General features: G+C 41.9%; 1 protein-coding gene across 4 annotated transcripts in view; it reads right to left on the bottom strand.

The window, feature by feature from the left end:
* The window catches only part of LOC122560762 (protein ELFN1-like), a 195,493-nt gene that overhangs the window by 16,252 nt on the left and 153,052 nt on the right, over window positions 1–26,189 (bottom strand). The window contains exon 1 of one of the 4 annotated variants that reach the window (XM_043711822.1): window positions 8,088–8,146. The exons of the other annotated variants lie outside the window; for them this stretch is intronic. The gene's annotated coding sequence lies outside the window, so the exon portion shown is untranslated. Of the gene's footprint in view, window positions 1–8,087; window positions 8,147–26,189 lie in introns of those variants that run through there. 4 annotated transcript variants of the gene reach the window in all.

Below are 26,189 nucleotides of genomic sequence, written 5' to 3' on the forward strand. Positions count from 1 at the left end.
GAGCAAATCATGCTCAACAAATTTACCAGAATTCTTTGAAGAGGTTAAAAAAGATAGACAATGGGGAAACAAATAACGTAATATATATAGATTTTTAGAAGTGTTTAATAAATACGACACACAGGGCTACTTAGTAAGAGCCATTGTTTTGGATGTAGTATATTAGCATGTATAGAGGATTAGCTAACTACTAGAAGGCAGAGAGTTGGAATGAGGAGGGGGGCATTTTCAGGATGGCAAATATGTAACTAGTGGAGTGGCACAGGGATCAGATTGGGACCACAATTAATTACTATATATTAATGACTTGGATGGTGGAAACAAAAGTAATAGCTAGGTTTATGGATGACTCAAAAATAAGTAGGAAGGCAAGTGGTGAGGATGACACATGAGTCTGCAGGGGATTAGGCGAGTGGGCAAAATCTTGGCAGATGGAATATAATGTGGAGAAATGTGAGGTGTATTAGTTAAATGGAGAAATACTGAAGAAAACTACAGTACAGAGAATAAAAACAATAATTGCTAGAAAAGCTCAGCAGGTCTGGCAGTATCTGTGGAGAGAAATCTGAGTTAACATTTCGGGTTGAGTGACCCTTCCCCAAAACAGGGGGATTTGGGAGGCCTCATTCATGAATTACAGAAGCTAGCATCCATGTCCCGTGGGTAATAGGGAAGACAAATGGAACACTGGCCTTTATGTCAAAGGAAATGAGTTTTAAAATAAGGAAGTATTACTAAAACTGTACAAGGCATGAATCACACAGCAGCTGGAATATTGTGAACAGTTTTGGATCTCTTATCTAAGGGAAGATATACTGGAGACAGCCCAAAGAAAGTTCACTCGGCCTATATCAGGTATGGAGAAACTATCTTATGATGAGTGGTTGAGCCTGTACTCGTTGGAAGAAGATTGAAAGGCTACCTAATTGAAACATATAACATTTGTAGATGATTTGACAGGATAAATGTGAAGATATTGTTTCCACTTGTGGGAGAGTCTACGATGAGAGGGCATTATCTCAGAATAAGAGGTCGCACATTTGAGATAGAGATGAGGAGAAATTTCTTCTGTCAGAGGGTACTGAATCTGTGAAATTCTTTACCACAGAAGGCTATTGAGGCTGTGTCTTAAGTATATTCAAGGCTGAAACTGACAGATTTTTAATCAGAAAGGGAATCAAGAATCATGGGGAAAAATAGCTGGAAAGTGGAGTCAAGATAGATCAGATTAGCCGTGAATTCATTTAATGGCAGAGCAGACTGCATGATTTACTCCTGTTCCTACAGTTAACTGTTTTACAAGACAATCTGCTCATTCCAGATATCAAACCAATAAACGTCTAAAATGGCTCAAATGCATTTGCAATTTTCCTTAAACAAGGAGACCAAAACTATACATGATATTCAAGATATGGCCTGACTAATGACCTATACAACTGAAGCACAATATCCTTACTTTTACATTCAATTTCTCTCATAATAAAAGCTAATACTCTATTAGTCTTTTTAATTACAAGTTGTTATTCTATGTTAATGTTTTGTGACTTAGGTACTAGAACACCTAAATCCCTTTGCATCTCAGAATTCTGCAGTCAGTCATTCCTCTATTTAAGTAATACTCTGCTTTCTCTTCCTGCCAAAGTGAACAGTTTCACATTTTCCTGTGTTATACTTCAACTGCTAGATTTGTGCCACTCACTCAACCTATCATCCTTTTGCAATCTCCTTATATCTTCTTCGCAATATACTTTCCTTCCTATCTTAGTGTTGTCTGCAAATTTACTTACCATCCCCTCACTCCCCTCATTTAACTCAGAGATATAAATTGTAACACCTGAAGCCCCAGCACAGACCCCTATTATCCTGATTATTAGACAAAAAGCCATTTACACATAGACTCTGTTTTCTGTCAGCCAATCTACCTTCAATCCATGCTAAAACATTATCCCTAGCCATGAGCTTTTACTTTCTGCAAAACCTTCTGTATAGTGCTTTAACAAATGCATTCTATAAATCCTAGTACAGTACATCTGGAGTCTCCCCTTTATCCACTGTAAAGTTATTCCTTCAATCTCACTGCTCCTTTGTCAGGTAACTAGTGGGACAGGATCATAGGACACAGAATTTATAGCTCCAAAAGCTTGTGCTTCCAAATGAACCTGTTGGATTATGGCCGGGTGTTGTGTGATTTTTAACTTTTGTCTACCCAAGTTGAACACTGGTAGCTCAACATCTCAGAAAATGAGGCATTCTAATGTTGTGGGCCTGGATTGGTTTACATTTAGTGCAAGAGTTACTCAGTGGGTCTGGTAGCATTATAAAGAGGAAAATAGAGCTAACCTTTGGAATTGAATATGATTCGTGCTGTTTGCTTAATTTTGGAATTGAATATGCCATTTTTGTTTTTACAGTTGTCTGCTTTGTGTGGATGCTAGTTGTCAAGGGCCAGATATTTTAATGCCTGAGATGATATTGGTATAAACAGTCTGAGGAATTGAAATAAGACACTTGCTCAGCTTATAAACATGTTAGTCATAAGATGCATTAATAAATACATTTTTACGTATTACCAGGAAGCCCAAAATTAGATTGTGAAGTTTGATGTGATCTAAAATATTCTTTGAACATGTGTATATCGCAGTGTAAGATTATGCATTTTGAAGCTAGTTCTTCACCAGACAATTTGAATTGATGACGAGCCATTTCTTTGGATATTTCATTGCTGTGTTCTTTCACAATGTCCTCAACGGTTTCTTAAGGAATAGCACTCCTACTTTCCTATTGGCGTGTCACCTCAGTGTAAAAATGATGCGTTATTTTTAACCCTGTTACCATTTTGAAGTCCAAAATTTCCACACACACTAAACAATAATGATTAGTACAAATGTTCCACTACCCCCCCACAATCGGGTATCATACAACTCATTTCGGTAGCAACTCTTTTAGCCTGGTTGAGATAATCTCTGCTGAAAGTCAGATCTGACAAATTCCTTGTCTGCATGGCTCAGTTGCACACCAGATAAACTGAATACTTGTGAGAATGCTGCAATTCATTTTTATGCTCTGCTTGTTTCAAGACAGTTTAATTTAATTCATCTTTATATTGACATGTTTATATCACTAACGTGTTCCCAGCAATATAACTGTAACTAAAAGATCAATTGAAGAGGTTCTCTGTACAAAATAATTTTGTATGGATTATATTGACTCCCACCCAACTGTAGGATAAAACTGCACCTTAAAATCTGGTGGCTAATTAACATTTCACAACTGAGCTTGCAAACTAATGAGCAGAAGCAGGTTACTCAATCTATTGAGTTTAGTCTGCTCGTGTGTTAGCCATTGGCAGCTTTACCCTTTCAGGCCGAATTCTTCCCAACATGGTATCTGTCTGCCTTTTTAAATATAGGTCATTCTGCTATAACACAGGTTTTGTGAACGCGAATTGATGAATAGGGGATGCTGTTTCTAAAGTGCAAATTTTTAAAATTTTAAAATGTGTGTTGGCCATAAAGTGATTGCCTTACTTTAAGTTCTATTTTTATTGCACGATTTTTATTTAGAGTGGGGTTGCACAAGAACGCAACCATTACTAGTGTTAGGTGCATTAGTCAGAAGGAAATGGGTCTGGGTGGGTTACTCTTCGGAGGGTTGGTGTGGACTGGTTGGGCCGAAGGGCCTGTTTCCACACTGTAAGGAATCTAATGTAATCTAATCTAATCCAATAAATTGATTAAGCATTACTATTCTTTGATGAAACTATGCTGACTCTTGCTGATTACAACGAGGTTGTCCTAAGGGCATAGCTGTAATCTATTTATAGATGAATTTGAGATGTTCCTCTATTGGGTTACTGTGGCATAGTAATCGTGTCCCTATCTTTGATCCAAGAGGTCTGGGTTCAAGTCTCATCCCTGTATCTGAACAGATTGAGTCAACATATCTAACCGCTTCCCCATGACAGAGGTCAAGTCAACTGACCTACAGTTTTTTGCCTTCCTCTCTTTTTGAATAGAGGGGTTGTATTTGCTATTTCTCAGGCTAATGCTACCTTTCCTCAATCTAGAGCCTCTTGGAAAATTAATATCAATGCATCTACTAGCTTATTTGCCATTCAATGTAAGACTCTAGAAAGAAGTCCACTTGAATGCAGAGATATATCAACTCGCAGCTCCACCCATTTCCTTATTGCCATTTCCCTTGTGATTATAATTTTGCAAGGTTCTCTCTTCCTTTGATGTCCTGGTCTACAACTTTACTGGACTATTTTTGTATCATCAATAATGAGGTCAGAAGCAAAATATTTGTTCATTTCATCTCCCTTTCCTTATTATCTACAATTAATTCCCTATTCCCATTTTCTAATGGACCAACACTCACTTTACTTCATTTTTTCCTTTTTAAATTCCTATAGAAACGCTTGCTGCTTTTCATTTATACAATGCTAGCTAGCTGCCTTTCACAGTCTAATTTATTTCTTATGACTAACCTTTTAGTCATTCTGTATTGTTCTTTGTATTTGGCTGGTTAGCTGATTTACCACGTATGCTTACACAATTATATACATTTTCCTTAAATTTGTTGCTTTCCCCAACTCCTTTCATTAACCTACAGAACTTTTATTTTAAAATATAATAAACTCATTCTGACTATTCTGAAATATCCTAAATATCTCCAATTGTGTCTCGATTGATTTATCTTCTCGTCCAATTCATCAGGTTCACTTCAACTAGCACAGCTTTCATGTCCAAATGATTGCTTTTTTAGTCTTAAAATTCTAGTTTTAGACCCAATCTACTCCTTTTGAAACTAAATGTAAAATTCAGTTGCACCATGATCAATGCTATCTAGAGGTGCCTTAACTCCGAGTTTATTAATGAATCCTGTCACATTGCACATTACCTACTAGTCATTGCCTGCCACCCAGAAAAAGACCCATTTATTCCCAGTCTCTGTTTCCTGTCTGTTGAACGATTTTCAGTCCATGCCAGTACATTATTCTCTATCCCATGTGTTTTACATTTGTCCACTAACCTCGTATGTGAGTCCACATCAAAAGCCTCCTGAAAACCCAAATTCATCACATCCACTGGTTGTCCTTTATTTATTCTAACTTTACCCTAAAAAAAAACTCTGATATATTTGTTAAGCATGATTTACTTTTCATAAACCCATGCTAGTTTTGTCCAATCCTGTTAATGCTTTTGAAATGTTCTGTTCTCACGTATTCTATAACAGACTCTGGCATTTACCCTACTAAAAGGTAAAAATAAGAAAAATAACTTCAAGAAACATAAAAGAAACAGTAAAAGTATGAAAAAAGGTAAAGATTAGTAAAGACAAATGTGTACCCATTACACACTGGCATCTGACACATGTCAACCTCCCAGGAGCCTCATAGAATCACACCGATCTACAAAAAGGACTCTTTAAGCTATATTTCAGAATGCAACAGCAACTAGCACTGCAATGCTGCTGCAAGTACACTTTCTACACAGGAACAAGCATTATGCTCTTGAACTGGACCAGGCTGCATGTCAGGGCTGCTTGCTTGCTCTCTTAGCATTCACTCACCTTGAGCCTACCTGGCTGCTCGTAGCATCTCTGCCTTGCATTGTCTTTCTGCATTTGACTCTCTGAGCCAGAGCTACCAGGCTCACCGTACTTATGCCTTGCCTTGCTGTTTAGTGCAGGCACAAAGCCAGAAAACTTGTCATGGTGTCAGCAGTCCAGGGTCAACTCAAAAAAGCCAGCCTTCAGTCAGGGGCCTCTGGCACAGTAAGCGTCTGACATGAGTCAAGAGGGCAAGATCAATCGGTCATTTGGGAAAGTTGGGGGCAGGATTATTACCTCATAGGGGTGAAGAGCTGAATGTCAGGCAGTCCACCAACTGCCTTGGCTTTTTCTGCCTTATTGTGGGCTGCTTTCTCCTGAAATAGGAGAAGAGATTGAGTGACATGAAAGTAGATGGCACAGCAGTTAGCGCTGGTGCTGGTGTGGGAAATCTGTTGAGGTGTCCCAAATGTGGTGAGTCAGCAGTATGGAGATCTTGCAGGGTTAAGAGGCTGGGAGATGGGAGAGGTGGGAGCGAGTGACGGAAGATGTTGCATGCATTCGTGAGAGTGTTGGAGAATGTGCCTTAGTGGGAGGTGAGTGCAGGAGGAGAGATGGAGTGAGTGTAAGGTAGCAGAAAGATGATGATGGCATTGATAATCTGTACTGGACAGGCAGGAGGCTGGAAGAACACAGCAAGCCAGGCAGCATCAGGAGGTGAAGAAGTCAACATTTTGGGTGTAACCTTTTTTGTCTCTAACCTGTCATTGATAATCTAGCAGAGATGGTCCTTGGTCTTCATAGCAAGTGGTAGAATCAGGCTAGCAATGGACAAGAGGAATGTAACATGGACAGGGAAGGTAATTAATGAAGTGTACTTTGGATGATAGCATAAGAAAACTCACTAGGCCTCAGGGAGAAAAAATTCCATGAAGTCAACAAAACTGATACTTTTCAAAAACATTAAAATTCAGTCCTTTGTGCACATTGGCATAGAACACTCACAGGAATGCTAGAGAATCAAAGAACTAGTGAGAATGTGAAACTGAAAGAAATTATAAACAAAAGAGCAGGACTGGCGAAATTAATTGGACTGCAAGATGATAAGTACCCCGAACCTGATGATCTACATCACAACAAAGATAATAGTTGTGTTGGCGGTCATCTAAAATTCTACAGATTCTGGAATGGTGCCTGCGGATTGGGGATAGCAATGGTAAGCTCGCTGTTTAATTAGAATGAAGAGAAAAGACACAGACACAGTAGCCCAACTTCAACAGTTGGTAAAATGCTAAAACCTATCCTAAAGGATGTGATTACTGTACACTGAAAAAGTAATGACAGGATTGGACACAGTTAACATGGATTTATGAAAAAGAAATTATGTTTGATCAGCCTCTTGGAGCTTTTTTTGACAATGTTGTCAGCAGAATAGTTAAGGGGGAAATGGTGGATGTGGTTTATTTGGATTTTCAGAATACTTTTGGTAAGCTCAGATGCAGAAGGTTAGGAGATGAATCGTGAGCACATGATCTTGGGGGTAATATACTGGCATGGACTGAGAACTGTTTAACAGACAGAAAACAGAGAGGGGGATATAAATGAGTCATTCTCAGGTTGGTAGGCCATGGAGTGTTGATATCTAACCTGTCCTCCAGTCCTCAGTCTCCTTGTTAATGAGTCATTAGTAGCTAGCATACAACTGCAGCAAACAATTAAATTGTATATTGGTCTTTATTATAAGGAGATTTGAGTACAGGAGTAAAGAAGTTTTCCTCCAAGTGTATGGAGTCTTGATGAGGTTGGTCTTGGAGTAGTGTATATAATTTTTGATGTCCCTAAGTAAGAAGATTACATTTGCCATAGACAGAGTACTGCAAAGGTTTGCTAGATTGATCCCATGGATGACAGGGATGAGGACAGCTTGAAGAGATTATACCTATATTCTCATGAGTGAGTGAGAAGAGATCTCATTAAAGCAAACAAAATTTGGACAGGGTTCAACAGGGTATGCGCAGGAAGGATGTTTTCTCTGGCTAGTGGGATCTGGAACTAGAGGACTCAATTTCAGAATAAGAAATAGGTCATTCATGACTGAAACAAGGAGAAATTTCTTCACTCAGAGGATAATAAATGTTTGGAATTCTCTCCCCCAAAGTGCTGCAGAGGTTCAGTCATATTGAAGACCGAGATTGACAGATTTCTCAAAATTAAAATATCATCAGGTATGGGGAAAATGCATTGAAGTGGAAGACTAGCTATAATCTAGATGAATGGTGGCGTGAAAAGCCGAAAGACCCAGTGCTGCTTCTATTTTCTATGTAACAGTGCAAGATCTCAGAAAGGGAAGGAGAGGGTTTGAATTGGCTCAGATTGCAGTGTTGGAAAGACAATGCTAAAACAATACTGCAAACATGGGCTGCTGACAGGAAAGAAAAAAATGCTAGAGGATGGGTTTGAATTAGTTCAATGTGAAGCAGAGCAACACATGGATGAGGAGGCAAAAGAGGAACAGTAAAACAAAAACAACTTACATATTGGAATTTCACAACCTTGGACTGTCCCAAAGTATTTTATAGCCAAGAAAATACTCCTGTTTCAAAACAAGTACATTATTGTAATGTTCATCAGGAAATGCAGCAGCCAGTTTCTGCATGGCAAGTTCAAATAATAATAATGCACAACGATAATGATAATAAGCAATTTTTTTCTTTAGTGGTGTTGGTTGAGGAATAAATGTTGGTCAGGACTTTGGAAAATTTTCCTTTTTGTTTTTGGATAAAGATCACACAATCTGGTTTTACTGTTGTTTGAATGAGAAACATTGACCCCAGGGACAAGCAGGCGGACAAAGGAAGGCATTGTGAGTCAGGGCATGAGAGGGAGGGAAAGGAGGAACAATATCTTAAATCTTCATAATGTTGAAGGAGGTCATTTGTCTCATTGGACAAAATTGGGCAGGGGTCTGAGACACATGGCCTACAGTGAGATTTGTGGCAGAATGAGAAGTCCAATGAGGAATATCTCAAAGTTGTGAGCACATTGCTCCAGCTTTTCAGCTTTAGCTGAGCAGTGAAGTGAGTTTCTCGTTAGACAGTGGCAAGTTGTCAATTAAGGCAAATTATAGCTTGTTAAGCACCTTATTAATGCCACAATTATTCTTATTAATATTCAACTTCCTATCTTACTAAATCGGCCAAATAAGCTAGATATCGAGAATTCGTGACATGAAAATTGGGGCAGGCACTTGGTGACTTTAGCTCATCACTGACTACAAGGAACCTTTGTGTTGCTCAGCAGCCCAGCCATTTGAAATCTGAACTACAGGCTTTGGCATTGGACACTTATCACCCACTCATGACCGTTATGGTACTTCTCTGATACACTAACATGACACGTCTGGGAATGCAGTCTCGCATTGCAGAACACACAAGCAACTAGCATTGAAAGACCTCAGCATGGACACTTTGTGCACAGGGATAGGCTTCCACTTCACAGGGTAGAACAGACTGCATCTGAAACCGCTAACTGGCTTTCTTAGTGCTTGCTTACTTAGCAAGCATTAATGTGCTCACCACATCCATACATTGTCTTGTCATGCCATGCCAATTAGCACATTGGTGCTTCAGCCAGAGCCAAAAGGCTATTAGTACTGCTGTATTAAGTAGCTCCTTTGTACAGATACTCAGTCAAACTGCTTGGCATGCTCGTCAGTAGGGATCTGTCCACGAATCAGAGGAGACATCTTGATGTACTGCACGTTGAGACGTCAGTCTAACAGCTGCAGTTGCAAGCACATTGCATCAACATTCAATCAAATAGCCATGTCAGAAACTGGTGGCTAGTCCTTAATCCAGTGAAATGGGGGTGCAAAAAGTGGTTGTTCCCAGCCAGTAGTCCCGGGACCATCTGCACACAGTCCAGGGATTTGACTGCACTTAGTTGTCAGCTTTGGATGCTCATCAGCAGAGAACCTGTCTGACTACAGTCCTGGAAAATGGGCTGTAGGGACTGGAGCAGCAGTCAGGGAGCTGCAAAGATAGCGATCAGTAATCAGTCATGTCTGGGGCTGCTTGTCAAAGTCAGTCAGAGATCTAGTGCAAATATAATCTTGTGCATTCATCCATTAATCATTAAAGAGAACACAAGAGGATCAGTAGGGGCGACAGAGGGATGACTGCCACAAAAGATGGGAGAGTCAAGGCTGGGGCATAAGCATAAGCACACTTGGAGGTGGAAGCAAGGATAATGATGGGGAGAAACTCAAGGCGTATGGAGGAGTATGCAGAACAGCATTGAAGGGCATGGTAGGAAGTGGGGTGGAGGTGTAAGAACTGTGACCATCACCATGACCTCTACAGAGAGACCATAGAGAAGCATGGAAGACATTGTTAAGCTGTAACGTTAGGAGGACCATGCCCCCAACCAGATCTGACAGGGTCATTTGGTAGAATTAATGTGCAATGTGTTTCCTGCACAGGCAGCTGACACGTGCTGTAGGCGTTAGATTGACATCTCAGGGGTTCAGGGACAGCAAGGACAGTTGGGGGGTAAGGTCAATGTGGTGGGTCTCCATATGGGGATGTGGTCACTGTTTTTATACTGCCCCTCCCACATATTGCCATGCCCTCTGATGCTGTTCTGCATATCCCGTCCACATACTCCATCCTGTAACCAGGGCCATGGTGGAAAGGATGTTAGAGATGCAGAAGGTGGAGTTCTGCAGCTTAGATCCCTCCAGTATACGCCAGACAGACTGTGCTGCACCATCCTGCCGTGCTGTGTTCTACCCAATTGGAGCAGGCAACAGGACAATGTGAGAGGTGCTGAGGAGCAGTCATCCAAGAAGAAGGATGTGGACACTGAGCTGGAGGAAGCACTCCTTGTGGGTGATGGAGCTCAGCTGTATTGCCAGTCATGACCTGACTGACAGCTAGTTCCAGTGGATGCAGAAGACAGTCATGGACTTTCAAGGTCAAGATATCCGCATTTGGTTCACATTGTGGGGAGTGAATCATACTCTGGATACATTTTGTTTGTGTTCCATTTTCATGGCTGTCAATAAAAGCTCATGTTTGAACTTGTCTGATTGCTTGCCTGTATTGCCCATACTGGACAATAACCAGATGCGGTTGTTCATAGACCATTGGGAAATAATGGTGTGCACACAGAGAGGGTCTTCAGACTTTATATATCTGAGTACAGGTATAATGTGTGACCTGGTGTTTTAAGGGTGACTTGCCCTGAGAGAGTGAGAGTCATGCCAGCTATGTGCTTTGGACTTTGTGTCTGGTTTGCCATTACTCTGCTGGAGAGAGGTAGTGCTGGATTGGCAATACTTTTCCAGGTATACAATGGCCTTTAAAAGATAGCACAGGAGAGTCATAGAAACATAGAGATGTACAGCATGGAAACAGACCCTTCGGTCCAACCCGTCCATGCCGACCAGATATCCCAACCCAATCTAGTCCCACCTTGCCAGCACCCGGCCCATATCCCTCCAAACCCTTCCTATTCATAAACCCATCCAAATGCCTCTTAAATGTTGCAATTGTACCAGCCTCCACCAGTTCCTCTGGCAGCTCATTGCATATCCGTGCCACTATCTGTGTGAAAAGGTTACCCCTTAGGTCTCTTTTATATCTTCCCCTTCTCATCCTAAATCTATGCCCTCTGGTTCTGGACACCCCAACCCCGGGGAAAAGGCATTGCCTATTTACTCTATCCATACTCCTGATAATTTTGTAAACCTCTATGCAGTCACCCCTCAGCCTCCGATGATCCGAAGAGGGTTACCTCAGGGCTTATGCCCGAAATGTTGATTCTCCTGCTTTGATGCTGCCTGACCTGCTGCGCTTTTCCAGCAACACATTTTTAAGCTACCTCAGATTAAAACAGGATCTTGACCAGATGGGCCAATGGGCTGAGAAGTGGCAGATGGCAAGATTCTAGGGAGTGTTGCTAATGAAGAGACCCTGGAGCACAGGTTCACAACTCCCTGAAAGTGGAGTCACAGGCAGACAGGACAGTGAAGAAGGCACTTGGCACGCCCTCCTCCACCGGCCAGAGCATTGAGCACGGGAGGCCACCAGACCTTTGGTGGATATCCATTAAGGGTAGGTAGTTAATGAGGTGAGTTTGTAAGCTACTGTGAGAAATCTTGCTGGGCATCACAATAAGAATCCCTCCAAAAAAAACTTGACACAACTCACATTTAGCCAAAAAAGTAAGGTTCAGCTCAGTGTGTCTGTGAAAGAGCTTTTCAATTAATCCCACTCCATTTGCCTTTCCTCCAGAGCTGTGACTATTTTTCCATTTCAAAAATACATGCCATTTGAAAGTTATTATTGTGTCCATCAAGTGATACTTTCCAGATCATAACAAATGACGGCATTAGATAAAGTCTCCTCCACCCCTCTGTTACTTTCACTAATCTCTGGTTAATGACCCTCTCATAAATGGCAACAGCTTGTCAACATGCCTTAAAAGGATAGTGGGAGAAATCTCTTTCATGTCAGTGAGTAATGGTGAAGGTGATTCAGATGATGCCTCGTTTGGAGTTAGTAGGTTTGCATTGAATCCTCACTCCAGTGACTTGAACGTAACTTACAGACTGACACTACATTACAGTTTTGAGGGAATGCTGCAGAGTTGAAGGTGCTTTCTTTCAAATGAGGTGTTAAATAAAGGCCCTTCTTCCCTTATATGTGGAGGAAAAAGATTATATGGCATGATTTGAAGAGTTCTCAAAAACATGTCTCTTGTCAATTAATATCGCCAAAACAAATAATCAGATCTTTATTACATTAATGTTTGTGAGATCTTGCTGTGCACAAATTGGCTGCCATATTTTTTACAATACAACAGTGGCTACATATCCACAGAAGGCATCAATTAAAGCCAAAGAACTCTGGGCCCTCCTGAGGTCAACAAGAGTGCTATATAAATGCAAGGCTGTCATTCTTTCAAAATAACTTCATAAACTCTAAGGAAGGGTCACTAGACCCAAAACGTTAACTCTAATGTCTCTTCATAGATGCAGCCAGACCTGCTGATCCTTTCCAGCCATTTCTGCTTTTGTTTATAATCCTATTTTAAATTTTAATCTTATTTCCTGTTTAACTAAGTTTCTGCAATAGAAAATGGTGCAAGTGGATTGATGAGATGTGAATTGTTAGTGAGCCTTCATGAACTGGGCTGGACAGTCTGGGGAATGGGTCACAGTCATTCCTGTGGGTCCAGTACAACCAACCTGTTTGGCCCATACGTCAGGCTGCTGCATACAGATCAATCAGTATCAAAATAGAAATTGCTGGAAAAGCTCAGCAGATCTGGGCAGCATCTGTGGATAGAAATCAGAAATAATGTTTTGGGTTGCGTGACCCTTCCTCAGATCAATCAGTGGTTTGTTCACTCATCAGTTAAGGCTATTTATCAAGGTCAGTCAAGGGTGTTGCCCATGGTCTATTCTGGGTCTGTTCACTAAAAGTCAAGGAAGCATTATCAGAGGCCACTGCTGTGGGAGGGAAGCTGGAGAACTCAGTCCAAAGATGTGCAGGTCAGGTGGATTGGCTATGCTAAATTGCCCATTGTGTTAGGTGCATTAGTCAGAGGGAAATGGGTCTGGGTGGGTTACTCTTCCGAGGGTTGATGAGGACTGGTTGGGCCGAAGGGCCTGTTTCCACACTGTAGGGAATCTAATCTAATCTAATCTTTTCTGAGGATTGAATGCAGCATGCTGGGATGCAGAAGGGCCAACAATTGTGAGTGGAGAAATTTAGTATTTAAGGGTGAGAGATGATAATGCTTTGGAATAAGTGGGCTACTATGTGACAGGGTGGTAGTCATCGACAGTCACAACCACCCTGCCATTGCCTGGGGAGGCAGTGCAGCACAATGTTTGACATGACCAAACTATAGGGCTTGGTTTACAGCGATAACATTGAGAGATGAAGTCATAATTCAAAGTGATGTTTGAGAATGTAAGAAAGCTCAGTATCAATGGGAGTCAGTGTGCCAGTGCACTCCAAGCTGAAGCACTGGTATTGTAAGTGGATGGGAATTATAACAGGAAGGTTTGAGGATGCTGGCACAAATCCAATGCCAACATCTGTGGATGGGGCGCTGTAGGTAGTTGCCGCCCAGCGTGCAAGCCCTTAGAGTCAAGATGGGGAGCTGAAAGAGTAAGCAGTGAGCTGGAGTTGCCAGGTAATTGTTCTGACTTTCATATTGGGAATTGTTACTGTTTTGTTTCTATACGAAGAGTGGGAGAGTGGAAACTGTGTATAAATGAGGTGAAATTAAGTAATAATCTTATGCTAATGGATACAGACAAGCCCCTTGCCATTCACTAACAGGATTTTTGTCATATTATTCAACAGTTGATTGGAAATTAGGACTATTTTGTTTTTGAAAATTTCAATCTCTGCTGGTCCCTATTTTCTTGTGGCTCAAAGCAGAGTGGCTAGAAGAAAGGAAGGTGGTGTTTGTTGAAGATGTGGGAGGGCTGGATCACCGTGGTGAGGCTGCAACACACTGTATCCTTTTGTGATGGCCTTTTAATGCCAATCACACTCAACCTGACTTGTACATGTTCTCTGGAAATGGAAAATGGCTGTCATGACACCCAAATTCGGTAGTGTGTTTTATTTCTATCTGAGCATCCAGGCTCTACTTTTGAGTTATGTGAGGGTCTTTGTAAAACCGTAACATATAGGAGCAGAATTAGGCCATTTGGTTTGTCAAATCTGCTCCACCATTCAATCATGACTGTTATGTTCCTCAACAGCATTGTCCTGCCTTCTCCCCATAACCCTTGATTCCTCACCAATCCAAGAACCTATCTGTCTCTGTCTTAAATACTCTCAATGACTTAGCCTCCACCGCCTTATGCAGCAATGAGTTCCACAGGTACACCATACTTTGGCTGAAGAAATTCCTCCTCATCTCAGTTCTAAAGGGTTGTCATTTCACTCTGAGGCTGAGCTCTCGGGTCCTAGTCTTTTCCACATCCACTCTATCCAGATCTCTCAGTATTCTGTAAGTTTCAATCAGATTCTCCCTTCATCCTTCAAAGTTCCATCAAGTACAGACTCAGAGTCCTCAACCGCTCATTATATGATAAGCCCTTCATCCCTGGGATCATTCTTGTAAACCTTCTCTGATCCCCCTCAATGCTAGCACATCATTCCTTCGTAATGGGGCCTAAGAATGTTTACAACATTAGAAATGTCTGACTAGAGCCTTATACAGCCTCAGCAGTACATCTTTGCTCTTGTATTCTAGCTTTCTTGAAACGAATGCTAAGATTGTATTTACCTAGCAATTTTTGAGAAGATCTGTAGCTCAGGTTGATGATAAGTATATATGTTAGCTCACTGAGCTGGAAGGTTTTGTTACCATGACTAGGTAATATCATCAGTGAGAGTCTCCAGTGAAGCGCTGGTAGTGTATCCCACTTCTCTATAGGTCTTGGTTTCGTAAAGTGGGTGTTGTCATTTCCGGTTGTTTTTTTCAAGGGAAGGTAGATGGGATCTAAGTCGATGTGTTTATTGATGGAGTCCTGGATAGAATTCCATGCTTCTAAGGATTCTCGTGCATGTCTTTATTTCGACTGTCGTAGGATGTGTGTGTTGTCCCAGTCAAAGTGGTGTCCTTCTTTGTCTGTATGTATGCAAACTAGTGATAGTGGGACATGTCTTTTGGTGGCTAATTGGTGTTCATGTATCCTGGTGGCTAGTTTCCTGCTAGTTTGTCCAATGTAGTGTTTTTTCAGTTCTTGCATAGTATCTTCTAAATGACTTTAGTTTTGCTGGTAGTATCTAATGGATCCTTTAGCTTCATTAGTCACTGTTTAAGTGTGTTGATAGGTTTGGGGGCTACCATAATGCCAGGGGATCTGAGTTTAGTCTGGAAGTCATTTCTGATACGTCTTTGATGTAAGGTAATGTGGTTACAGTTTTCGTTGCATTGTAACTGCTTGTTTGGGTTTGTTTCCGAGGAATCGGCAGATTACGTTTGTTGGGTACCCATTTTTTAAAAAATGTTGTATAGATATTTTTCTTCTACTGTTTGTAGTTCTTGGGTGCTGCAGTGTGATGTAGCTCATTGAAATAATATCTTGATGCAGCCCCATTTGTGGGTGTTTGGGTGATTGCTTCTGAAGTTAAGTATTTGGTCTGTGTTTGTTTTTCTGTAGATGCTGGTTTGAAACTCTCCGTTAACTGTACGTTCAACTGTCACGTCTAGGAATGGGAGTCTGCATTTACCTTTCTAACTGCCAACTAAACCTGCATGTTAACCTTTAGAGTATCCTGAACTAGAACTTCCAAGTTCCTTTAAGCTTCAGATTTCCAAAACCTTTTCCATTTAGAAAATAGTATATGCCATTATTCTTCCTACCAAAGTGCATAACTGCACATCTTCCCATATTGAATTCCATCTGCCACTTCTTTGCCCACACTTGTAGGCAATCCGAGTCCTTCTGCAGCCTCCTTGTTTTCTCAACATTTACCTGTCCTTCCACCTTTCTTTGTGCCATCTGCAAACTTAGCAATGATGCCCTCTGTCCTTTGGCCAGATCATCATTAAGGTATAACGTGAATAGTTGTGTTCCAACACTGTGGAACACCAATAGTCACTCGTTGCCGTCCTGAAAAAGAACCCTTTATCCCCACTCTCTGCCTCCCACTGGTCAGCAAATCTTCTTTCCATGCCAGCAGCTTGTCCCTTAAACCATGGGCTCTTATCTTATTTAGCAGCCTCCTGTGCTGCGCCATATAAAAGGTTTTTTTTTTGGAAATCTAAGTAGATCATGTTCACTGTCCTTTGTCTAAATTGCTTGTTACCTCCTCAAAGAATTCTAACAGATTTATCAGCTAGGACCTTCCCTTGCTGAAGCTGTGCTAACTCAGCCCCGTTTTACAATGCACTTCCAATTATTCCGTACTCTGATCCTGAACAATGAACTCTAAACTCTTACCAACGACCAACGTCAGAATAACTAGCCTGTAGTTTATGGCCTCCTTAAACAGGATTATTACATTAGCCATTTGCCAGTCCTTTGCAACTCCCCCTGACACTAGTGATACTTGAAAGATCATCACCAATGCCTCTACTATCTCCTCAGCTATCTCCTTTAGAACACTAGGGTGCAGTCCATCTGGTCTGTGTGACTTATCTACCTTCAGACTTTTCAGCTTCCCAGCAGCTTTTCCTTCATGATGACCACTCCACTCACCTCTGCCCCAACTCTCTTGAAGTTCTGGTATGCTGCAAGTGTCTTCAACCATAAAAACTGATGCAAAGTATCGCTCAGTTTCTCCACCATTTCTTTGTTTCCTATTATTATTTCTTCAGTCTCATTTTACTGTGGTCCAATGTCCACTCTTACCTCTCTCTTCTATATATCTCTAAAAGAAACTCTTGCAATCTTATGTTACTAGTTAGCTGACTCTCATATTTCCTCTGCTGTTTTAGTTATCCTCTACTGGTTTTTAAACATTTTTCAATCCTTTGGCTTCCCACTATTCATCACCACATTTTATGCTTCTTTGTTTGTTTTTGTGCCATTCCTAACTTCCCTCATCAGCCATGGTTGCCTCATCCTCCCCTTCGCATGTTTCTATTCTTTGGGATGAATTTCTGTTGTGCTTCCTGAATTACCTCCTGCCATTGCTGCTCTATCGTCTTTCCTGCTATGCGTCCATTCCAATCAACTCTAGCAAACTCCTCCCTCATTTCATCGTAGTTACGTTTACTTAATCATAATACCGTTACATCTGATTCAATCTTCTCCCTCTCAAACTGCAGGATGATTCCTCTCACATGGTCACTGCCCTGTAGATGTTCCTTTACCTTCAACTCCCTAATCATAATTGCCTCATTATAGATCACTAAATCCAGAATTGCTTGCTCCCTAATGGGCTGTATTACAAGCTGCCTCAATAATTCATAGACATTTCTCTTCTTGGGATCCACTACCAACCTGATTATCGTACTCCACCCATATATTGAAATCCACCATGATGATTGTAATCCTGCCTTTCTTACATACCTTTTTTATCTCCTGATGTATTTTCTTCCCCACATCCTGACATCTGCTGGGAGGGTCTGTATATAATTCCCATCAGCGTCTTCTTTCCTTTGCAGTTCCTCAATTCTACCCACACAAATTCTACACTGTCCAACTCAATATCTTTTCTCGCTATTGATTTAATTTCATTTCTTACTAACAAGACAACCTTGCCCCCTCTGCCCATCTGCCTGACCTTTGGATAGGACATCTTCAAAGGACAATTACATTAGTCAGGCACTTTCACAGTACAGGGTGAAGAGCATCCTGTAGTATCCATGTCCAACTGACCTTAAAAGTGGTATCCCCAGACCACAATTCACAAAACATCTCGAAGATTTCATAAGCATGGAACTGACTACCTTTCACCTTGCATTGTATGTATTTGCTGACATGCTCTTATATGCATGCTCCTTTTCTTGATTGATATGGGGGGATTGGGAGGACAAAGTAGCTGCAATCATAGTGCAATTACAAACTCCTACTGTATTTGCATGTCTTATATAGCATTCATTTGAATAAGGACCCATGTCAAAGATCCATGTAGTGGCATTTCATAGCCCTCCTTGTTGGAATCCTCCATGTCCCAATGTATGGAGGAGTATATTAATCTATTAAGGGTCAGATGCATTACAAGGATGGCGACTACATAAGAAGCACTCCCTGCTATGACCACAGATGATGACTTCATCCTGAGTTCGGCCAAGAGTAGATACATTGCAGCATATTGTGGAGGCCATTGTGAAGCAAACAACTGGTCTGCTGAAGATAAGTTCCAATGCTTGGATCAGTCGGGGGGTGTTCTTGTAGCTCACTCTGAACAGAGTGCACTGCATACTTCCAGATCATTGTGAAATGTACAACTGGAGTAGGCAAGAAGGGATATGATGGATTCTGAAGAGTTGGGAGAGCAGCAGCAGTCTTTTGAGAAGGAAGATGAGAATATTGAGCCGGAGGAACATCAACTTCTGCATAATAGAATGCTACAATGGCAAAGTAGCAGACAGGGATTAATCAACATCCAGTTTCAATTGGTGTGAGCTGGGTGAAATGATCACTTATTGACCGTACGTTTGCTGTGAAACAGAAAGCATGCAGTCCTTGTTTGTTTCCAGGGGCAAATTAAGTTTCTGTTTGCTTGCTTATTGTACCCTTTGGCTGTTGTTGAAGAAAAGTGAATGTTTTCAACCATTTGCAGCCTTTCCAGTATCTGATGACCCCACATTGAACAATGAGGTTAGGTTACACTCAGCATTGGGGAAAAGAGTAGCACTGTCTTTGACAGGGTGCTAAGATGGGATGAGAGTAAGAATGGGTAAGCTATGTATCTTGGTCCTTCAATAGCAGCAGATACATACAATTAAATATCAGACATGTTACCTATGCACCCCTTTCCGCCTTCCGCAAAGACCATTCCCTCCGTGACTACCTGGTCAGGTCCACGCCTCCCTACAACACACCCTCCCATTCTGGCATTTTCCCCTGCCACCGCAGGAACTGTAAAACCTGCGCCCACACCTCCTCCCTCACCTCTATCCAAGGCCCTAAAGGAGCCTTCCACATCCATCAAAGTTTTACTTGCACATCCACTAATATCATTTATTGTATCCGTTGCATCCGATGCAGTCTCCTCTACATTGGGGAGACTGGGCAGCTCTTAACAGAGTGCTTTAGGGAACACCTCTGGGACACCTGCACCAATCAACCACGCCGCCCCGTGGCCCAACATTCAACTTCCCCTCCTGGTGCTGGAAGAGCACAGCAGTTCAGGCAGCATCCGAGAGGCAGTAAAATCGACGTTTCGGGCAAAAGCCCTTCATCTCTACAAATCCTCTTGCAAGGATGCCTGCCTTGAAGAAGTTTTCCTCCTCTGTCTACAAGGCCTTTATTCCTGATGAAGGGCTTTTGCCCGAAACGTCGATTTTGCTGCTCCTTGGATGCTGCCTGAACTGCTGTGCTCTTCCAGCACCACTAATCCAGAATCTGGTTTCCAGCATCTGCAGTCATTGTTTTTACCATGTTACCTATGCATTCTAAGAAATATTTGCTTTTGCATCCACACTCACTACACTGTAAAGGGCAACTTCTGGCTGGCAGCACTTGACTTGGAGTACAGCACAACTCTAAAGCTGGTGCCAGGATGCCCAGGAAGTCCCGGCAGTGGTGCGTAATTCCACAAAACAGAAGATACAAGTAGAGCACCATTGTGGCATGGTGCATAAGTAACAAGATAAGTTTCAGAGCATAGCATGAGGAACCTTACTGAGCTTCACAGAGAGAAACTCTCCATGAAATACAATAATATTGATACTTAGCCAATTTCTGGTCAAGTTCAGTTCCCTAGTCTGACCCTGATCTGGCAAAACCTTAAATTTTGATCAGTTCTACCCCTGAATGCTACTCCCAAACAGATGCCTCCTGTTATGTCTCAATGGATATTAATCAAGAAATGCTTGCAGTCAGTACTGGAGTGGATCAGTATGGAGACTGCACCCCTTTTTTCAGCAGGAGGAGTTGCATTCTGTAGTTTGAATGTCTTTCACAGCAACTGAGAGAAGATAATGTTGTAAGGTAGAAGCAAGAGTAGGATGACAGGTTGGTGATGGGAATAGTGTGCAAAGTGGTGAAGAAAGGGGTGCCAGATGGCTGAGGGGTTAGGTGCCAGGGTAGTGAGGGGTTAGAGTGGCAATGGATGAGGGTGTAAGGTGTCAGGTAAGTGAAGGTAGCTATGGGAGTCAGTGGATAGCAGTAGATTCCATTCCATTCTTCCAGTTCCTTTTCCTGCCCTAGTCCATTCCTCAATGACCACTAACACCACTCCACTTCCCATGTAACTGAACAAGGTGTAATGCCCGCCCCTTCACCCGGTCTATTGTTTTCGTTGCACCCAATGTGGCCTACCCAACATTGGAGAAACCAAACATAGATTGAGTGATCGCTTTGCAAAACATCTCCAGTCCATGCAAGCATAACTCCAACCTCCTGTTATTTTAACACAACATCCTGCTTGCATGCCCACTAGCTCAACATGCTGCAATGCTCCAGCAAATCATAGTGCAAACTGGAGGAACACCATCTCATCTTCGGACTAGGCACTTTACCAACTTCTGGACTTAATATTGAGTTCAACAACTTCAGATTGTGAACTCACTCCCATTTCTTTCCTTTCTTTTACATTTACTTGTTACATTCTCTGTCACCATCTCCTCTCTTCCCTCCCCCCCTACTCCAAGTGGGACCATCTGTTCTTTCCAGTTTGGCAGTTGGACACACCATTGTTCTGCCATTCTCACATTCCAATCACTTAATCTGCACTACCAGCACCCTTTCTTCCAGCAGTCCACCCCCCTCAACTATTGCATAAATGCTGACCACCCCCCCACACTTCTCATCAGCTCTGATGATGAGTCATCTAGACTCAAAACATTTGCTTACTCTCTCTCTCTGTGAATGCTGCCTGACCTGCTGTGATTTCCAGAATTTTTTGTTTTCATCATTTTAAAATTCTTTAAGATTTAAGATTATTTCTATCATTTCTTTGCCACAAGTTGGAATTTTTCCCTATTCAGAATAATTTATCCTGTACATAACAGAAATACTTCATGAAGTCAACAGGTCACGAAGCCATAGAAATCTACAGCATGGAAATAGACCCTTCAGTCCAACTTGTCCATGTTGACCAGATATCCTAAATTAATCTAGAATATCTAGATATTCTAGATTAATTTGCCAGCATTTGTCCCATATCCCTCAAAACCCCTCCTATTCATATACCCACCCAGATGCCTTTTAAATGTTGTAATTGTATAAGCCTCCACCACTTCCTCCGTCAGTTCATTTCACACATGCACCACCCGCTGCGTGAAAAAGTTCTCCTTAGGTTTCAGTTAAATCTTCCGCTCTCACCTTAAACCTATGCCCTCTAGTTTTGGACTTCCCTATGTTGGGGTAAAGATCTTGACTATTCACCCTATCCATGCGTGTCATGATTTTATAAACCTCTATAAGGTCACCCCTCAGCCTCCAATGATCCAGGGAAAATAGCCCCAGCCCATTTAGCTTCTCCCCATAGCTCAAACCCTCCAATCCTGGCACCATTTCTGAACCCTTCCAATTTTAACAATATCTTTCCTATAGCAGGGAGACCAGAATTGAACTTTGTATTCCAAAAGTGGTCTAACCAATGTCCTACATGGCCATAACATGACCTCCCAACTCCTACATTCAATGCACTGACCAATAAAGGCAAACATACTAAATGCCTTCTTCGCTACCATGTCTACCTGCAACTCCACTTTCAAGGAATTATTAACTTGCACTCCAAGATCTCTTTGTTCAGCAGCACTCCCCAAGACTTTACCATTAACTGTATAAGTCCTGCCCTGACTTGCCCAATCTAAATATAGCACCTCACATTTATCTGGATTAAATTCTATCTCCCACTCCTCGGCCCATTGGCCTATCAGATCAAGGTCTCATTGTACACAAAAACTCTGTTTCTGTCCTCAGGGCTGCTGTCTATCCTCCATTTTTCTAAAATTTCCCACTTTACTTTTGGAATTCCAGCACCCATTTTTCAGGATGGATAGTTTTCTACTCTCATTCTTTCCCTTGAGCATGTTAATAATGGGACTTTTAATATCTAAAGGCTTATTACAATGTAGTGCAGTGGAGACTGAAACAATGTATGTAGATGATAGTGAGGTAACAGACAAGGTGCAATACAGTGTTGTTCTGAGTCCTGGATCATGGGATTATGGGATATGAGTTTAAGACTAACTTTTACCAAAAGGCAGCAAAAAGAAAGGATGGAGAAGATTAAATATAAGAGTAAGCTAGCCAGTAATATAAAGGATGACTGTCAGAGTTTCTTTGGATATATTCTGGGCAAGCCTCCACCACTTCCTCCGTCAGTTCATTTCCTCCATTCTGGGCAGCACGGTGGCACAGTGGTTAGCACTGCTGCCTCGCAGCGCCAGAGACCCAGGTTCAATTCCCGCCTCAGGCGACTGACTGTGTGGAGTTTGCACGTTCTCCCCGTGTCTGCGTGGGTTTCCTCCGGGTGCTCCGGTTTCCTCCCACAGTCCAAAGATGTGCAGGTCAGGTGAATTAGCCATGCTAAATTGCCCGTAGTGTTCGGGTAAGGGGTAAATGTATGGGTGAGTTGCGCTTCGGCGGGTCGGTGTGGACTTGTTGGGCCGAAGGGCCTGTTTCCACACTGTAAGTAATCTAATCTAATCTAATCTAATCTAATGTAAAGGGAAAACATGAAGCACAAGTTGATATTGGGCTGCTGGAAAATGACACTGGAGAGATAATAGTGGGGAAAAGAAAATGGCTGAGGAACTGAATAATTACTTTACGTCACTCTTCACGGTGGAAGACATGAGCAATATCCCAAAAATTCAAGAGAGTGAGGGGCAGAGCTAAGTATGGTGGCCATCACCAATGAGAAGGTGCTAGAAAAACTGAATGGCCTGAAGGTGGATAAATCAAATAGACCAGATGGACTACACCCCAACATTCTAAATGAGATAACTGAAGAGATAACAGAGGCATTAGTGATGATCTTTCAGGAATTGCTAGAATCAGGGAAGATCTCAGAAGATTGGAAAATCATTAAGGTGACATCACTGTTTAAAAAGGGAGCAAGGCAAAAGACAGAAAATTACAAACCAATTAGCCTAACCTCGGTTGCAGGTAAGATTTGGAATCAATTGTGCAGGATGAGATTTTAGAATACTTGGAAGTTTAGGGTAAAATAGGGCAAAGTCAACATGGTTCCATCATGGGGAGGTCATGCCTGACAAATCTGTTAGAATTCTATACAGAACTTGAAGCACAGTACAGGCCCTTCGGCCCTCGATGTTGTGCCACCTTGTGAAACCAAGCTGAAGCTATTCCATTCTCGTCCATATGCCTATCCAATGACTGTAAATTCCCACAAAGTTGGTGAGTCTACCACTGTTGCAGGCAGGGCATTCCATGCCCTTATTACTCTCTGAATAAAGTAACTACCTCTGACATCTGTCCTATATCTATCACCCCTCAATTTGAAGCTATGCCCCCTCATGCTAGCCATCACCATCCTTGAAAAACGTCTCTCATTGTCCACCCAATCTAATCATCTGATTATCTTGAATGCCTCAATTAATTCACCTCTCAACCTTCTTCTCTCTAATGAACACAGCCTCAAGTCCCTCAACCTTTGCTGTAAAACTTTCCCTCCATACCAGGCAACATCCTAGTAAATCTCCTCTGAACCCTTTCCAAAGCTTCCACATCCTTCCTATAATGTAGTGACCAGAACTGCATGCAATACTCAAGTTTGGCTGCACAAGAGTTTTGTTCAGCTGCAACATGACCTCATGGCTCCGAAATTTGATCCCTCTACCAATAAAAGCGAACACACCGTACACCTTCTTATCAACCCTTTCAACCTGGGTGGCAACTTTCAGGGATTTATGCACATGGACACCGAGATCTCTCTGCTCATCTACACTACCAAGATTCTTACCATTAGCCCAGTACTCTGTATTCCTGTTACTCCTTCCAAAGTGAATCACCTCACACTTTTCTGCATTAAACACCATTTGCCACCTTTCAGCCCACCTCTGCAGCTTATCTATGTCCCTCTGTAACCTGCAACATCTTTCCGCAGTATCCAGAACTCCACCGACTTTGGTGTCATCCGCAAATTTACTAGCCCATCCTTCTATGCCCTCATCCAGGTTGTTTATAAAAATGACAAACAGCAGTGGACCCAAAACAGATCCTTATGCTACACCACTGGTAACTGAACTCCAGGATGTATGAACATTTCCCATCAACCACCACCCTCTGTCTTCTTTCAGCTAGCCAATTTCTGATCCAAACCGTTAAATCACCCTCAATTCCATGCCTCCGTATTTTATGCAGTATCCTATCATGGGGAACCTTATCAAATGCTTTGCTGAAGTCCAGATACACCACATCAACAGCTTTACCCTCATCCATCTGTTTGGTCACCTTCTCAAAGAACTCAATAAGGTCTGTGAGGCACGATCTACCCTTCACAAAACTGTGCTGACTATCCCTAATCAACTTTTTCTTATTGAGATGATTATAAATCCTATCTCTTATAACCTTTGCCAACACTTTGCCCACAACCGAAGTAAGGCTCACTGGTCTATAATTACCAGGGTCATCTGTTTGGTCACCTTCTCAAAGAACTCAATAAGGTCTGTGAGGCACGATCTACCCTTCACAAAACTGTGCTGACTATCCCTAATCAACTTTTTCCTATTGAGATGATTATAAATCCTATCTCTTATAACCTTTGCCAACAACCGAAGTAAGGCTCACTGGTCTATAATTACCAGGGTTGTTTCTACTCCCCTTCTTGAACAAAGGAACAACATTTGCTACCCTCCAGTCTTCTGGTACTATTCCTGTAGACAATGACGACATAAAGATCGAAGCCAAAGTCTCAGCAATTTCATCCCTGGCTTCCGAGAGAATGCGAGGATAAATCCCATCCGACCTGGGGATTTATCTATTTTCACACTTTCCAGAATTGCTAACACCTCCTTCTTATGAACCTCAATCCCATCTCATCTTATAGCCTATTTCTCAGTATTCTCCTTGACAACATTGAGTTTTCCCACAGTGACTACTGACAAAAAAAATTCATTTAGCACTTCCCCTATTTCCTCTGACTCCACACATAACTTCTCACTATTGTCCTTGATTGGCCCTAATCTTACTCTAGTCATTCTTTTATCCCTTATATATATAGAAAGCTTTAGGGTTTTCCCTGATCCTGTCTGTCAACAACTTCTCATATCTCTTCCTCACTTAGCTCTCCCTTTAGGTCTTTCCTGGCTACATTGTAACTCTCAATCACCCTAACTAAGCCTTTATATCTCATCCTAACATAAGCCTTTTTCTTCCTCTTGACAAGAGATTCATCTTCCTTAGTAAACCACGGCTCCTGCGCTCAACAACTTCCTCCCTGTCTGACAGGTGCATATTTATCAAGGACACACAGTAGCTGTTCCTTGAATAAGCTCCACATTTCTATTGTACATCCCCTGCAGTTTCCTTCCCCATCCTATGCATCTTAAATCTTGTCTAATTGCATCACAATTGCGTTTCCCCCAGCTATAACTCTTGTCCTGCAGTATAGAACTATCCCTTTCCATCACTAAAGTAATCATAACTGAATTGTGGTCACTATCACCAAAGTGCTCACCTACCTCCAAGTCTAACACCTGGCCGGGTCCATTACCCAGTACCAAATCTAATGTGGCCTTGCCCCTTATTGGCCTGTCTACATACTGTGTCAGAAAACCCTCCTGCACACAATGGACAAAAACTGAACCATCTAAAGTACTTGAACTATAGTATTCCCAGTCAATATTTGGGGAGTCGAAGCCCCCATAACAACTACACTGTCACTCTTGCTCCTATCGAAAATTATCTTTGCAATCCTTTCCTCTACATCTCTGGAACTATTCGGAGGCCTATAGAAAACCCCCAACAGGATGACCACTCCTTTCCTGTTTCTAATCTCAGCCCATAC

Source organism: Chiloscyllium plagiosum, chromosome 21 (assembly GCF_004010195.1).
Source record: "Chiloscyllium plagiosum isolate BGI_BamShark_2017 chromosome 21, ASM401019v2, whole genome shotgun sequence".
In the NCBI taxonomy this organism is placed as follows: Eukaryota; Metazoa; Chordata; class Chondrichthyes; order Orectolobiformes; family Hemiscylliidae; genus Chiloscyllium; species Chiloscyllium plagiosum.